The following is a 15400-nucleotide window of genomic DNA, read 5'->3' on the forward strand; positions in this document are numbered from 1 at the left end:
GTTTAACAGACACTACTGGTGGATATGTGGGTTTAACAGACACTATTGATGGATATGTGGGTTAACAGACACTATTGGTGGATATGTGGGTTAAACAGACACTATTGGTGGATATGTGGGTTTAACAGACACTATTGGTGGATATGTGGGTTTAACAGACACTATTGATGGATATGTGGGTTAACAGACACTATTGGTGGATATGTGGGTTTAACAGACACTATTGGTGGATATGTGGGTTTAACAGACACTATTGGTGGATATGTGGGTTTAACAGACACTATTGATGGATATGTGGGTTTAACAGACACTATTGGTGGATATGTGGGTTAACAGACACTATTGGTGGATATGTGGGTTAAAGACCCTATTGGTGGATATGTGGGTTTAACAGACACTATTGGTGGATATGTGGGTTTAACAGACACTATTGGTGGATATGTGGGTTAAACAGACACTGTTGGTGGATATGTGGGTTAAAGACCCTATTGGTGGATATGTGGTTAAATAGACACTGTTGGTGGATATGTGGGTTAAAGACCCTATTGGTGGATATGTGGTTAAATAGACACTGTTGGTGGATATGTGGGTTAAAGACCCTATTGGTGGATGTGGTTAAATAGACACTGTTGGTGGATATGTGGGTTTAACAGACATTATTGGTGGATATGTGGGTTTAACAGACACTATTGGTTGATATGTGGGTTAAACAGACACTATTGGTGGATATGTGGGTTAAAGACCCTATTTGTGGATATGTGGTTAAGTAGACACTGTTAGTGGATATGTGGGTTAAACAGACGCTATTGGTGGATATGTGGGTTAAAGACCCTATTGGTGGATATGTGGGTTTAACAGACACTATTGGTGGATATGTGGGTTTAACACACACTATTGATGGATATGTGGGTTAACAGACACTATTGGTGGATATGTGGGTTAACAGACACTATTGATGGATATGTGGGTTAAAGACCCTATTGGTGGATATGTGGTTAAATAGACACTGTTGGTGGATATGTGGGTTTAACAGACACTATTGGTGGATATGTGGGTTTAACAGACACTATTGGTGGATATGTGGGTTTAACAGATACTATTGGTGGATATGTGGGTTAAAGACCCTATTTGTGGATATGTGGTTAAATAGACACTGTTGGTGGATATGTGGGTTAAACAGACGCTATTTGTGGATATGTGGTTAAATAGACACTGTTGGAGGATATGTGGGTTAAAGACCCTATTGGTGGATATGTGGTTAAATAGACACTGTTGGTGGATATGTGGGTTAAAGACCCTATTGGTGGATATGTGGTTAAATAGACACTGTTGGTGGATATTTGGGTTAAAGACCCTATTGGTGGATATGTGGTTAAATAGACACTGTTGGTGGATATTTGGGTTAAACAGACGCTATTGGTGGATATGTTGGTTGAGACAGTATTGGTGGATGTGTAGATTAAACAGACGCTATTATTGGATATGTGGGTTAAACAGACATTACTGGTGGATTTGTAGGATAGATTAAGTTATTATATAAAGGTACGTACCCAAGGGTCGTCCCGTTGTGTCCAGTGGTCGTTAAGTCACGGTGAAGGGTCGTGCTGTTATGTCCAATGGTCGTAACATCACGGTGAAGGGTCGTGCCGTTATGTTCAATGGTCGCAACATCATGGTGAAGGGTCGTGCTGTTATGTCCAATGGTCGTAACATCACGGTGAAGGGTCGTGCCGTTATGTCCAATGGTCGTAACATCACGGTGAAGGGTCGTGCTGTTATGTCCAATGGTCGTAACATCACGGTGAAGGGTCGTGCCGTTATGTTCAATGGTCGCAACATCATGGTGAAGGGTCGTGCTGTTATGTCCAATGGTCGTAACATCACGGTGAAGGGTCGTGCCGTTATGTTCAATGGTCGCAACATCATGGTGAAGGGTCGTGTTGTTATGTCCAATGGTCGTAACATCATGGTGAAGGGTCGTGTTGTTATGTCCAATGGTCGTAACATCATGGTGAAGGGTCGTGCCGTTATGTCCAATGGTCGTAACATCACGGTGAAGGGTCGTGCTGTTATGTCCAATGGTCGTAACATCATGGTGAAGGGTCGTGTTGTTATGTCCAATGGTCGTAACATCACGGTGAAGGGTCGTGATGTTATGTCCAATGGTCGTAACATCATGGTGAAGGGTCGTGCTGTTATGTCCAATGGTCGTAGCGCGTTAACGTAAAAGGTCGTAACGTCGTCCTCAAGGGTCGTTATCCTTTGAGAGAGAGATAACAAGCGGACCAGCGATCATGTCAGGTTGTGGGTTGTAGACAACTGTCCAGGTGGAGTACTGCCCTCCCATCTGCTACTGTCCACCACAACACTGACTGTACCGTGTGTGTGTGTGTGTGTGAAGATTTGCCAAGATTAGTTAATGACAGTCCGTTCTCAGTGTGCCATTACTGGCACAGGTCAGGTGTATGTTCTGTGTGTACCATTACTGGCACAGGTCAGGTGTATGTTCTCTGTGTACCATTACTGGCACAGGTCAGGTGTATGTTCTCTGTGTACCATTACTGGCACAGGTCAGGTGTATGTTCTGTGTACCATTACTGGCACAGGTCAGGTGTGTACGTACAGTGTGCCGGTCTCTTGTACTTGAAAGTATGTAATGGTTTGTTAAGAGAAATGTCGACACATCATAAAGAAGGAGAATTATTATGGTAAAGCTAATTATATATTGTTAGTATTGTCAATTGCTTTCCTTAGTTAGAATTACTTTTAAAAATGCTATTTTTTCTTATATTTTACTTTAGCCAAAAGACCACATTCTGCAACTGGTTGGGTGGAACGTGAAGCTGAAAGTTGGAGAGAAAGGTCACCATGGTTGACTTCAGCAACACCTCACATAACACACACACACACGGACGGACATACATCTTGCCTCAGTAAGACAGACACGAGCCATCGAGAAAAGGACGGAGTAAGACGTATGTAAGAACGTACCTGGAGTAGTTGTGGTTTTACTAGTTACTGGTGAGGAGGGAAGTGGCCGTGGTGGGACGCTTACACTAGTAACACCTGGGACGGACTGCCCAGCGCGCCGCCCGCCACCCGCCAATTCCCCATCACTTTCACTGCCGCTCTTGAGGCTGGGGAACAACCTGCAGGGAGGGAAGGGAGAGGGGATGGGGTTATGGAAGAGACAGTGGATGCAGAGATGGGGGATTATAGTGGGAGGGAGTGATCATGGTGGAGGTAAGTGGCGGTTGGGAGGGAGTGGGTCATCCCACGGTGCGGGTGGAGGTGAGTGGCGGTGAAGGCGCCATTCACGTAAACAATGAGAAGTGACTTAACCTCACGACACATGGCAGTGATGACGTGAGACTTGTCACTCTCTCACACACTTGACAATACTGGTGAAGGAGGTAACATGAGGCTCCTGCATCATGGTAGACTCATACCACATCCCGGTGGTGATGGTATGAGGCTCCTGCATCGTAGTAGACTCCCACCACAGACTGTTGGTGGTGGTGTAAGGCTCCTGCATCATGGTAGACTCATACCACATCCCGTTGGTGGTGGTGTGAGGCTCCTGCATCATGGTAGACTCATACCACATGCTGTTGGTGATGGTGTGAGGCTCCTGCATCATGGTAGACTCGTACCACATGCTGTTGGTGGTGGTGTGAGGCTCCTGCATCATGGTAGACTCATACCACATGCTGTTGGTTATGGTGTGAGGCTCCTGCATCGTGGGAGACTCATACCACATGCTGTTGGTTATGGTGTGAGGCTCCTGCATCATGGTAGACTCGTACCACATGCTGTTGGTGGTGGTGTGAGGCTCCTGCATCATGGTAGAGTCATACCACATGCTGTTGGTGATGGTGTGAGGCTCCTGCATCATGGTAGACTCATCCCACATGCTGTTGGTGATGGTGTGAGGCTCCTGCATCATGGTAGACTCATACCACAGGCTGTTGGTGATGGTGTGAGGCTCCTGCATCATGGTAGACACATACCACATGCTGTTGGTTATGGTGTGAGGCTCCTGCATCATGGTAGACTCGTACCACATGCTGTTGGTGATGGTGTGAGGCTCCTGCATCATGGTAGACTCCCACCACATGCTGTTGGCGATGGTGTGAGGCTCCTGCATCATGGCAGACTCATACCACATGCTGTTGGTTATGGTGTGAGGCTCCTGCATCATGGGAGACTCATACCACATGCTGTTGGTGATGGTGTGAGGCTCCTGCATCATGGTAGACTCATACCACATGCTGTTGGTGATGATGTGAGGCTCCTCCATCATGGTAGACTCATACCACATGCTGTTGGTGATGGTGTGAGGCTCCTGCATCATGGTAGACTCCCACCACATGCTGTTGGTGATGGTGTGAGGCTCCTGCATCATGGTAGACTCCCACCACATGCTGTTGGCGATGGTGTGAGTCTCCTGCATCATGGTAGACTCATACCACATGCTGTTGGTTATGGTGTGAGGCTCCTGCATCATAGTAGACTCATACCACATGCTGTTGGTTATGGTGTGAGGCTCCTGCATCATGGTAGACTCATACCACATGCTGTTGGTGATGGTGTGAGGCTCCTGCATCATGGTAGACTCATACCACATGCTATTGGTGATGGTGTGTGGCTCCTGCATCATAGTAGACTCATACCACATGCTGTTGGTGATGGTGTGAGGCTCCTGCATCATGGTAGACTCCCACCACAGACTGTTGGTGGTGGTGTGAGGCTCCTGCATCATGGTAGACTCCCGCCACAAACTGGTGTTAGTGTTGTGAGGCTCCTACATCATGGTAGACTCCCACAACAGACTGGTGTTAGTGTTGTGAGGCTCCTGCATCATGGAAGACACACCACTGACTGCTGGTGGTGGTGTGAGGCTCCTGCATCATGGTAGACTCCCACCACAAACTGGTGTTGGTGGTGTGAGGCTCCTGCATCATGGTAGACTCTCACCTCAAACTGGTGTTAGTGTTGTGAGGCTCCTGCATCATGGTAGACTCCCACCACAAAAAGGTGTTAGTATTGTGAGGCTCCTGCGTCATGGTAGACTCCCACCACAGACTGTTGGTGGTGTTTTGAGGCTCCTGCATCATGGTAGACTCATACCACATGCCTGTGGTGGTGGTGTGAGGCTCTTGCATCATGGTAGACTCATACCACATCCCATTGGTGGTGGTGTGAGGCTCCTGCATCAGGGTAGACTCATACCATATCCCGTTGGTGGTGTGTGGGGCTCCTGCATCAGGGTAGACTCATACCACATCCAGTTGGTGATGGTGTGAGGCTCCTGCATCATGGTAGACTCATATCACATGCTGTTGGTGATGGTGTGAGGCACCTGCATCATGGTAGCCTCATACCACAGGCTGTTGGTGGTGGTGTGAGGCTCCTGCATCATGGTAGACTCATACCACATTCAGTTGGTGATGGTGTGAGGCTCCTGCATCATGGTAGACTCATACCACATCCCGTTGGTGGTGGTGTGAGGCTCCTGCATCATGGTAGACTCATATCACATGCTGTTGGTGATGGTGTGAGGCTCCTGCATCATGGTAGACTCATACCAAAGGCTGTTGGTGATGGTGTGGGGCTCCTGCATCATGGTAGACTCATACCACATCCCGTTGGTGATGGTGTGAGGCTCCTGCATCATGGTAAACACCCACCACATGCTGTTGGTAGTGGTGTGAGGCTCCTGCATCATGGTAGACTCCCACCACAAGCTGGTGTTAGTGTTGTGAGGCTCCTCCATCATGGTAGACTCCCACCACAAACTGGTGTTAGTGTTGTGAGGCTCCTGCATCATGGTAGACGCCCTCCACATGCTGTTGATAGTGTTGTGAGGCTCCTGCATCATGGTAGACTCCCACCACATGCTGGTGTTAGTGTTGTGAGGCTCCTGCATCATGGTAGACTCCCACCACAGACTGCTGGTGGTGTTGTGAGGCTCCTGCATCATGGTAGACTCCCACCACAGACTGGCAGTGGTGATGTCTATAATTACCTTTCCCTAGTGGGAGGAGGTTTTCCCCACTTGTGTTGCCCCATATATCTTGACCTGGCTCTTGTGTGATACAACTTCTCCAGTTCTTGTGTACCTCATCATTCATCAGTTCATGACCCACTTCATGACCTTCAGTAGCCACTACCTTCATACTGTGAGGATCTGTTCTTCCATCGTCGTCAGCAAGTGTCTTGCTGAAGTTCATCTTATGTTCTCTCTCCACCTCATCCATCTGTTCTTAAGGCAGAAGGATATTACTAGGTCACCCCTCACTCTTCTCTCTTCCAGAGTGTGTCAATTGGAAGTGTCTGGTCTTTTCCCTACAACTTGATAATGTTAAACTTTGCACTGTATTGATCACCTTCCTCTGGACCTTCTCTCGTAACTCTAATGTGCTTCTTCACTCTGGCTGACCGACCACACCTGGAGCGACAGGGTCTGCTGGTGGTCGTCGTGTGTCGGGGAGGGAACAGCTGGCTGCCTGGCTGCCTGGCTGGTTGGCTGCCTGGCTGGTTGGTTGCCTGGCTGGTTGGCTGCCTGGCTGGTTGGTTGTCTGCCTGGCTGCTGGCTGGTTGGCTGGCTGGCTGGTTGGCTGCCTGGCTGGTTGGTTGCCTGGCTGGTTGGCTGCCTGGCTGGTTGGTTGGCTGCCTGGCTGGTTGGTTGGCTGCCTGGCTGGTTGGTTGGCTGCCTGGCTGGTTGGTTGGCTGCCTGGCTGGTTGGCTGGCTGGCTGGCTGGTTGGTTGGCTGCCTGGTTGGCTGGCTGGTTGGCTGGCTGGCTGGTTCGTTCCTGGAGAACTGTTGAGAACATTTGCCATCAGACGGTTCGCTCGCCTGAACTGTGTCGTCGTAATGTGGTGGGACGCTGAGGGAGAGAGAGAGAGAGAGAGAGAGAGAGAGAGAGAGAGAGAGAGAGAGAGAGAGAGAGAGTCCTGCAGCTTATTGTAGATCATGATCAATATTGAGACCGTCTTTCGCTTTGCCCATTACTGTACATTTGTTCGGTGTGTGTGTGTTGTGTGTGTGTGTGTGTGTGTGTGTGTGTGTGTGTGTGTGTGTGTTGTGTGTGTGTGTGTGTGTGTGTGTTGTGTGTGTGTGTGTGTGTGTGTGTGTGTGTGTGTGTCCAACATCTGTGGAATTAAACCATTGTCTCTGTGGCTCCACGTGCAGCGGCATGTGCTTGAGTACGACGGTACGACCCTTGATCAACACGACGGTACGACCCTTGAGCAACACGACGGTACGACCCTTGATCAACACGACGGTACGACCCTTGAGCAACACGATGGTACGACCCTTGAGCAACACGACGGTACGACCCTTGAGGAACACGACGGTACGACCCTTGAGCAACACGACGCTGCGACCCTTGAGCAACACGACGCTACGACCATCGAGCAACACGACGGTACGACCCTTGAGCAACACGACGGCACGACCCTAGAGCAACACGGCGGTATGACCCTTGAGCAACACGATGGTACGACCCTTGAGCAACACGACGGTACGACCCTTGATCAACAAGATGGTACGACCCTTGAGCAACACGACGGTACGACCCTTGAGCAACACGACGGTACGACCCTTGAGCAACACGATGGTACGACCCTTGATCAACACGATGGTACGACCCTTGAGCAACACGACGGTACGACCCTTGAGCAACACGACGGTACGACCCTTGAGCAACACGACGGTACGACACTTGAGCAACACGACGTTACGACCCTTGAGGAACACGACGGTACGACCTTGAGCAACACGACGGTACGACCTTTGAGCAGCACGATGGTACGACCCTTGAGCAACACGACGGTACGACCCTTGAGCAACACGGCGGTACGACCCTTGAGCAACACGACGGTACGACCCTTGAGCAACACGACGGTACGACCCTTGAGCAACACGACGGTACGACCCTTGAGCAACACGATGGCACGACCCTTGAGCAACACGACGGTTCGAACCTTGAACAACACGACGGTACGACCCTTGAGCAACACGACGCTACGACCCTTGAGCAACACGATGGTACGACCATCGAGCAACACGACGGTTCGACCCTTGAACAACACGACGGTACGACCCTTGAGCAACATGATGGTACGACCCTTGAGCAACATGATGGTACGACCCTTGAGCAACACGGCGGTACGACCCTTGAGCAACACGACGGTACGACCCTTGAGCAACACGATGGCACGACCCTTGAGCAACACGACGGTTCGACCCTTGAGCAACACGACGGTACGACCCTTGAGCAACACGACGGTACGACCCTTGAGCAACACGACGCTACGACCCTTGAGCAACATGATGGTACGACCCTTGAGCAACACGACGGTACGACCCTTGAGCAACACAACGGTACGACCCTTGAGCAACACGATGGTACGACCCTTGAGCAACACGACGGTACGACCCTTGAGCAACACGACGGTACGACCCTCGAGCAACACGACGGTTCGACCCTTGAGCAACACGACGGTTCGACCCTTGAGCAACACGATGGTACGACCCTTGAGCAACACGATGGTACGACCCTTGAGCAACACGACGGTTCGACCCTTGAGCAACACGAGGGTACGACCCTTGAGCAACACGACGGTTCGACCCTTGAGCAACACGACGGTTCGACCCTTGAGCAACACGAGGGTACGACCCTTGAGCAACACGACGGTTCGACCCTTGAGCAACACGACGGTACGACCCTTGAGCAACACGACGGTTCGACCCTTGAACAACACGACGGTTCGACCCTTGAGCAACACGATGGTACGACCCTTGAGCAACACGATGGTACGACCCTTGAGCAACACGACGGTACGACCCTTGAGCAACACGATGGTACGACCCTTGAGCAACACGACGGTACGACCCTTGAGCAACACGATGGTACGACCCTTGAGCAACACGGCGGTACGACCCTTGAGCAACACGACGGTACGACCCTTGAGCAACACGACGGTTCGACCCTTGAGCAACACGACGGTTCGACCTTGAGCAACACGATGGTACGACCCTTGAGCAACACGATGGTACGACCCTTGAGCAACACGACGGTTCGACCCTTGAGCAACACGAGGGTACGACCCTTGAGCAACACGACGGTTCGACCCTTGAACAACACGACGGTTCGACCCTTGAGCAACACGATGGTACGACCCTTGAGCAACACGATGGTACGACCCTTGAGCAACACGACGGTACGACCCTTGAGCAACACGATGGTACGACCCTTGAGCAACACGATGGTACGACCCTTGAGCAACACGACGGTACGACCCTTGAGCAACACGATGGTACGACCCTTGAGCAACACGAAGAGTCAGGTCAAAGGCTACGTTATCGTATCCAAGGGTCGTAGAGTCATGCTCAAGGGTCGTACCTTCATTCTCGGACTGTACTGCGTCGTACTCGTAAGGTCGTACCAACGCGTCGTACTCGTAAGGTCGTACCAACGCGTCGTACTAGTAAGGTCGTACCAACGCGTCGCACTCGTAAGGTCGTACCAACGCGTCGTACTCGTAAGGTCGTACCAACGCGTCGCACTCGTAAGGTCGTACCAACGCGTCGTACTCGTAAGGTCGTACCAACGCGTCGTACTCGTAAGTTCGTACCAACGCGTCGTACCAACGCGTCGTACTCGTAAGGTCGTACCAACGCGTCGTACTCGTAAGGTCGTACCAACGCGTCGCACTCGTAAGGTCGTACCAACGCGTCGTACTCGTAAGGTCGTACCAACGCGTCGCACTCGTAAGGTCGTACCAACGCGTCGTACTCGTAAGGTCGTACCAACGCGTCGCACTCGTAAGGTCGTACCAACGCGTCGTACTCGTAAGGTCGTACCAACGCGTCGTACTAGTAAGGTCGTACCAACGCGTCGCACTCGTAAGGTCGTACCAACGCGTCGTACTCGTAAGGTCGTACCAACGCGTCGTACTCGTAAGGTCGTACCAACGTGTCGTACTCGTAAGGTCGTACCAACGCGTCGCACTCGTAAGGTCGTACCAACGCGTCGTACTCGTAAGGTCGTACCAACGCGTCGTACTCGTAAGGTCGTACCAACGCGTCGTACTCGTAAGGTCGTACCAACGCGTCGTACTCAAACAAAAACAACAATAAGGAACACACGAGGAACACCTCGAGTGTTACGTGCGTCACATCCCAAACCTGGACAACCACGGAGGGACGGGCCGCTCCCGAGCTCAATAATTTGTCCCAAGTGAGGCTTGTGGGGCCTGGTGTGTGTGTGTGTGTGTGTGTCCCGTCTGTGTATTACGTGTTCGTCAGTTGTCAGCGGTCACAGTGGTCGTGGCCAGACCATCCGTTGCCTTGTCACTTTGCCAGCATTTCCCTCGATCCTTCTCGGACCTCCCTAACCACCAGCTTGTGCTCATGGTCTCTGGTATCCCCGGCATGAACTGTCGACTGTCGTCATCCAAGTTGATTTAGACCTTCAATTGCTGTTATCAGGTCACGCCTTCTTCCCCTTCTCCCCCCTGCATCTTCTTGGCAGATGTGAGTGTGGTTCTCCTAACACGAACAGCTGTGAGCTTCGTCGGTTTTTGTTCCCTTCATAAAGAGTTATTATCCTCCCTTCATCTGTGCTTGTGGCACGAAATCTCAATACACTTCCGTTGTAGTGTCATCCAAGGCTTTCAGTCAGGCTAGGAAGACATAGTCTATCTTTCCAATCCTCGTCTGACACAGAGTTCACCCTCTCGTAGAAGTCCAGTAGGTTCGTGACGCTCTACATCCTTTTCCTCACACCTGTGTTGTCTCTCAGTTAGGAAGTGTATTCTTTGTAATTAATCACTCTTTTGTTTTATGATATTTCTTTTTACTTCTTTAAAAACAAAAATGCGTCAAAGAAACTGGCCTCTAGCTCAGTCCGATTTTTCTGTCTCCTTTCTTAAAGATGGCTACGACAATTGTTCTCTTTCACATCTTTGGAACAATTCCTTCCACTAGCGTCCTAGTGAACAGTATTCCGAGAGATGTGACAAATGCCTCAGCTCGTCCGTGCCTTCAGCATAGATGAGGTGACACCATCAGGTCTGCGTGCCTGGTGTGGAGTGTTTGAACAGCCTGATGACTTCGTCTCTGCTGAAGTTTACCCTCGTCAGTACTTCTTCCTCCTCCACGCCTTTCTAACCCTGGTGTCGTATCATCCTCCAGTGTGAAAGAACAACTTTCAATTTGTCACCAAGCTTGTCAGTATCTCTTTGTCTTCCTCATGAATTCTTCCCTCTGGGTCCCATAGCCTTATTTAACCGATATTTTGCTACTGGTGAAGTTACGGGAAAGTTGTGGGTTGTCATCCGTCTTGTGCACAATGTTCTTCACCAAACCTCTCTCTGCTCCTCCCTTCCTCCTAACCTTTGCAGTGTTCATTTCTCACCCTCCTGTATCTCTCTCTAATGTTGCCTGGCTACAAAGATGTACGTCTTTCTCCTACAGTATATCCCTGAGATCTGTCGCTTTTTGGCATCATACGTTGACCCCTGCGTCTTTTCATTTCACTCTCCCGCCTCTCTCCGTGTCCCATGGCACCCGGGTCCCGACTCTCCCCCGGAATAATATATTTCACAGAACCTTCTGCAGCTTTTAAAGAAGTTGATCACCTCCTACGTGGACGCCTCGACTCCATTTCATCGTTGTGTTCTGTGCTTCGACTGGTCCCCTGTCTTGCGTCCTCATGTACTCTACATGACGTACGACATGATCAGTGTTCCCGGATGGTGCCTCATGTATGCGGTGTTGTGTGTTGTGTACAGACGAGCGCCACCAATGGGGACGTGTCCTTCCTTCACTGGGTCTTGTGTGCTCCATGACGTATAGATACAGGAACCTCTCCTGTACATGTTTAAGGAACCTGTATCTCCATTTGTGTGTGTGTGTGTGTGTGTGTGTGTGTGTGTGTGTTATAGCCTGTTTAACAAAGTCATTCGTTAAGGACGAACGTCTCATTCGTATGAGGCGTTAAGTCTTACAGATGGTGATCCAATCGTATTTTTTCCCGAAATCTTTGGACCGTGTTCCTTCATGGGCCCTGTGTGTGAAGGGTGCATCGCGCCAGTGGTGACCTTGGACGTCTTATGGACAGCTTCCAGTGGTAACCACAGGGGACCCTCCACGCCTGGAGTGCCACTTGCACAACATTGGCGTTTTGTGTCACATTCGGACTATCATGAGGGAGGGGAGTTCATGCTTCACGTCTCTCTTGTATAAGCAGTTGACGTCACAGGAGCGTGTGTGGCAGGCACGGGTAATGTTTTCCTCTCTGGTGCTTAACTCCGTCACATCCTGCGTGACGCGGCTCTCCTGACCACTGTCTGTGTGGCTGTGATTACGTTGCCTCACCTCAGCCACTCTGTAATACTCCTTGTGTAACGTGGACAAGAGTCGTACCGTCGTGGACAAGGGTCGTACCGTCGTGCACAAGGGTCGTACTGTCGTGGACAAGGGTCTTGCCGTCGTGGACGAGGGTCGTACCGTTGTGCACAAGGGTCGTACCGTGGTGGTCAAGGGTCGTACCGTCGTGGACAAGGGTCGTACTGTCGTGGACAAAGATCGTACCGTGGTGGACAAGGGTCGTACTGTCGTGGACAAGGGTCGTACTGTCGTGGACGAGGGTCGTACCGTCGTGCACAAGAGTCGTACTGTCGTGGACAAGGGTCTTGCCGTCGTGGACGAGGGTCGTACCGTTGTGCACAAGGGTCGTACCTTCGTGCACAAGGGTCGTACCGTCGTAGATAAGTTTGAAAAAGTTTTGTAAGCTGCAAATGACGACCAGTGGATGATGTTTGTGTGTGTGTGTGTGTGTGTGTCCCACCCTGGGATGGACACCATCACTACAGGAAGGGCGTGCGGGTAGACGTCCATGGGATTCTTGTAGGAGAGATGGGACATATTGAGGTGCCTTATCTCACCTCACCTCATACTAGACTCACATCACCTCATACCAGACTCACATCACCTCATACCAGACTCACATCACCTCATACCAGACTCACATCACCTCATACCAGACTCACATCACCTCATACCAGACTCACATCACCTCATACCAGACTCACATCACCTCATACCAGACTCACATCACCTCATACTAGACTCACATCACCTCATACCAGACTCACATCACCTCATACCAGACTCACATCACCTCATACCAGACTCGCGTCACCTCATACCAGACTCACATCACCTCATACCAGACTTGCGTCACCTCACACCAGTGATGGAGACGGGAGGGGACGAGGTGGGTGGTGGATGACCGCGCGCGGGAGCAGCACACACACACACACACACAGTGGTGGGGCAGGAGGAGGAGGAGGAGGACCCGTGTTACTGTGTCTTGTGTCACCCGGACGTGATGACAGACCCGGGTTGTTGGTCATGACGAAAGGAACACGTCTCTTACCCCGAGATTATTATGGCTGACTTGCAGGTTAACACGCGCATTACGATGACCCATGTACACGACGGTACGACCCTTGAACGCGACGGAACGACTCTAGAACACAACGGTACGACCCTGAACACGAAGGTACGACTCTTGAACGCGACGGTACGACTCTTGAACACGACGGTACGACCCTTGAACCAACGGTACGACCATTGAACACGACGGTACGACCCTTGAACGCGACTTGAGAACCCTTGCTTATAATGGCCTGGCCTTTGACCTGACCCTTTTACCTTTTACCCTCAGTTTCACGGTAGCCATATTCACTACCATTCCCTCGTCTTTAACAGCACTGAACTTGGGTTCATCTGAAGTTGTGTTTATCCATTTATTTAATTATGTTAAATGTCTCTACCCTGGAGACTGATAAGTAATATATTGATCTCTTCCTTTGTTCTCTGCCATCATGACATTTTACTATATTTACCAAACAATAGAGCCATCCTTCTATTTATAATGAATATCTTTCGCTTTATCAGTTTAGATTCCCAGTTAGGTGATTACGTGTTTATACTTTGTGTTCTCTGATAGTTTCTCTTCCTGTTAGACTCTTTTAAACTTTGTGCTGAGAATTTCTCCATGACTTAGTTTATATTCTTTTATTTTCATTAAATCGTCCATTCTTCTTCCATCTGTGTACAGTAATTTCATTTTGTCTTTTGATGTTGTCTGTTTCGTCTACGTCTTGTGCAGTCTTAGATAAATTTTCTTGTAAACTCCTTCTCTGTGTCACTTATCACCATTGCAAACCATTACTCCATTTTCTATTACTCTGGGTTTTATATTTATTAAAGACTTTTCTTCCATCTAATTGTCAATATTTTGTATCTAACGGAATTCAATAATTTGTCTCGTCAAATACCTAAAGAAAATTTCACCTATTTAATTACATTTCACATTCATATAATTTCCTATGTGTATCATATATATATATATATATATATATATATATATATATATATATATATATATATATATATATATATATATATATTCTTTTCTTTTAAACTATTCGCCATTTCCCGCGTTAGCGAGGTAGCTCTAAGAACAGAGGACTGGGCCTTTTTTGGAATATCCTCAACTGGCCCCCTCTGTTCCTTCTTTTGGAAAATTAAAAAAAAAAAAAACGAGAGGGGAGGATTTCCAGTCCCCCGCTCCCTCCCCTTTTAGTCGCCTTTACGACACGCAGGGAATACGTGGGAAGTATTCTTAATCCCCTATCCCCAGGGATATATATATATATATATATATATATATATATATATATATATATATATATATATATATATATATATAGTAAGACATTTTTAAGACATTTCTCGATCACTCTCATATACAATGTTATAACGATGGTAAACTTACACGACTTTATTGTTTCAATAACCGAGTTATGTAATGGACTGTACTTGCTAACAACCTAGGATTTCCTATTTATTTAAGTTATTAATGAAATATTTAATGATTTGAGATCTTGTTGTTGAGTTTCCTTAGCGTTCGTGTATTATCCTCGTCATAGATAAAGCCATCTTGTCATGTTATTTACACTCGTCCTCTCCTGATCTGTTGATTGTCGTACGCATTCACGTTGGTCGAGAGAGAGAGAGAGAGAGAGAGAGAGAGAGAGAGAGAGAGAGAGAGAGAGAGAGAGAGAGAGAGAGAGAGAGAGAGAGAGAGAGAGCATCGTTCACCAGTCAGGAGGTACTGTAAGAAGTCCTCCATATTGCGTGATTGTAAGCTTTAACTTACGACTGGTGCAATCATGGGGTGGAGAGCCTCCCTCGGCGTACCTCAAGATAAGGCGTTGTGAGTTGTACAAGACGCGGTCATGACGACATGGGCGACATGCGCGTTGTAATGTGTTACGTAGGGCGTCCTCCCGCTAGGGAAACGGGAGTCAGTTG

General features: G+C 49.1%; 2 protein-coding genes across 2 annotated transcripts in view; one reads left to right on the forward strand and one right to left on the reverse strand.

Moving 5' to 3' along the window:
* Nucleotides 1-3147, reverse strand: part of LOC139751095 (uncharacterized) — a 28172-nt gene extending 25025 nt beyond the window's left edge. The window contains exon 1 of the mRNA XM_071666195.1: nt 2992-3147. The gene's annotated coding sequence lies outside the window, so the exon portion shown is untranslated. The remainder of the gene's footprint in view (nt 1-2991) is intronic.
* The window catches only part of Polr3A (RNA polymerase III subunit A), a 140187-nt gene that overhangs the window by 38599 nt on the left and 86188 nt on the right, over nt 1-15400 (forward strand). The window lies entirely within an intron of this gene.

The sequence above is a fragment of the Panulirus ornatus genome, chromosome 11 (genome assembly GCF_036320965.1).
Source record: "Panulirus ornatus isolate Po-2019 chromosome 11, ASM3632096v1, whole genome shotgun sequence".
Classification (NCBI taxonomy): Eukaryota; Metazoa; Arthropoda; class Malacostraca; order Decapoda; family Palinuridae; genus Panulirus; species Panulirus ornatus.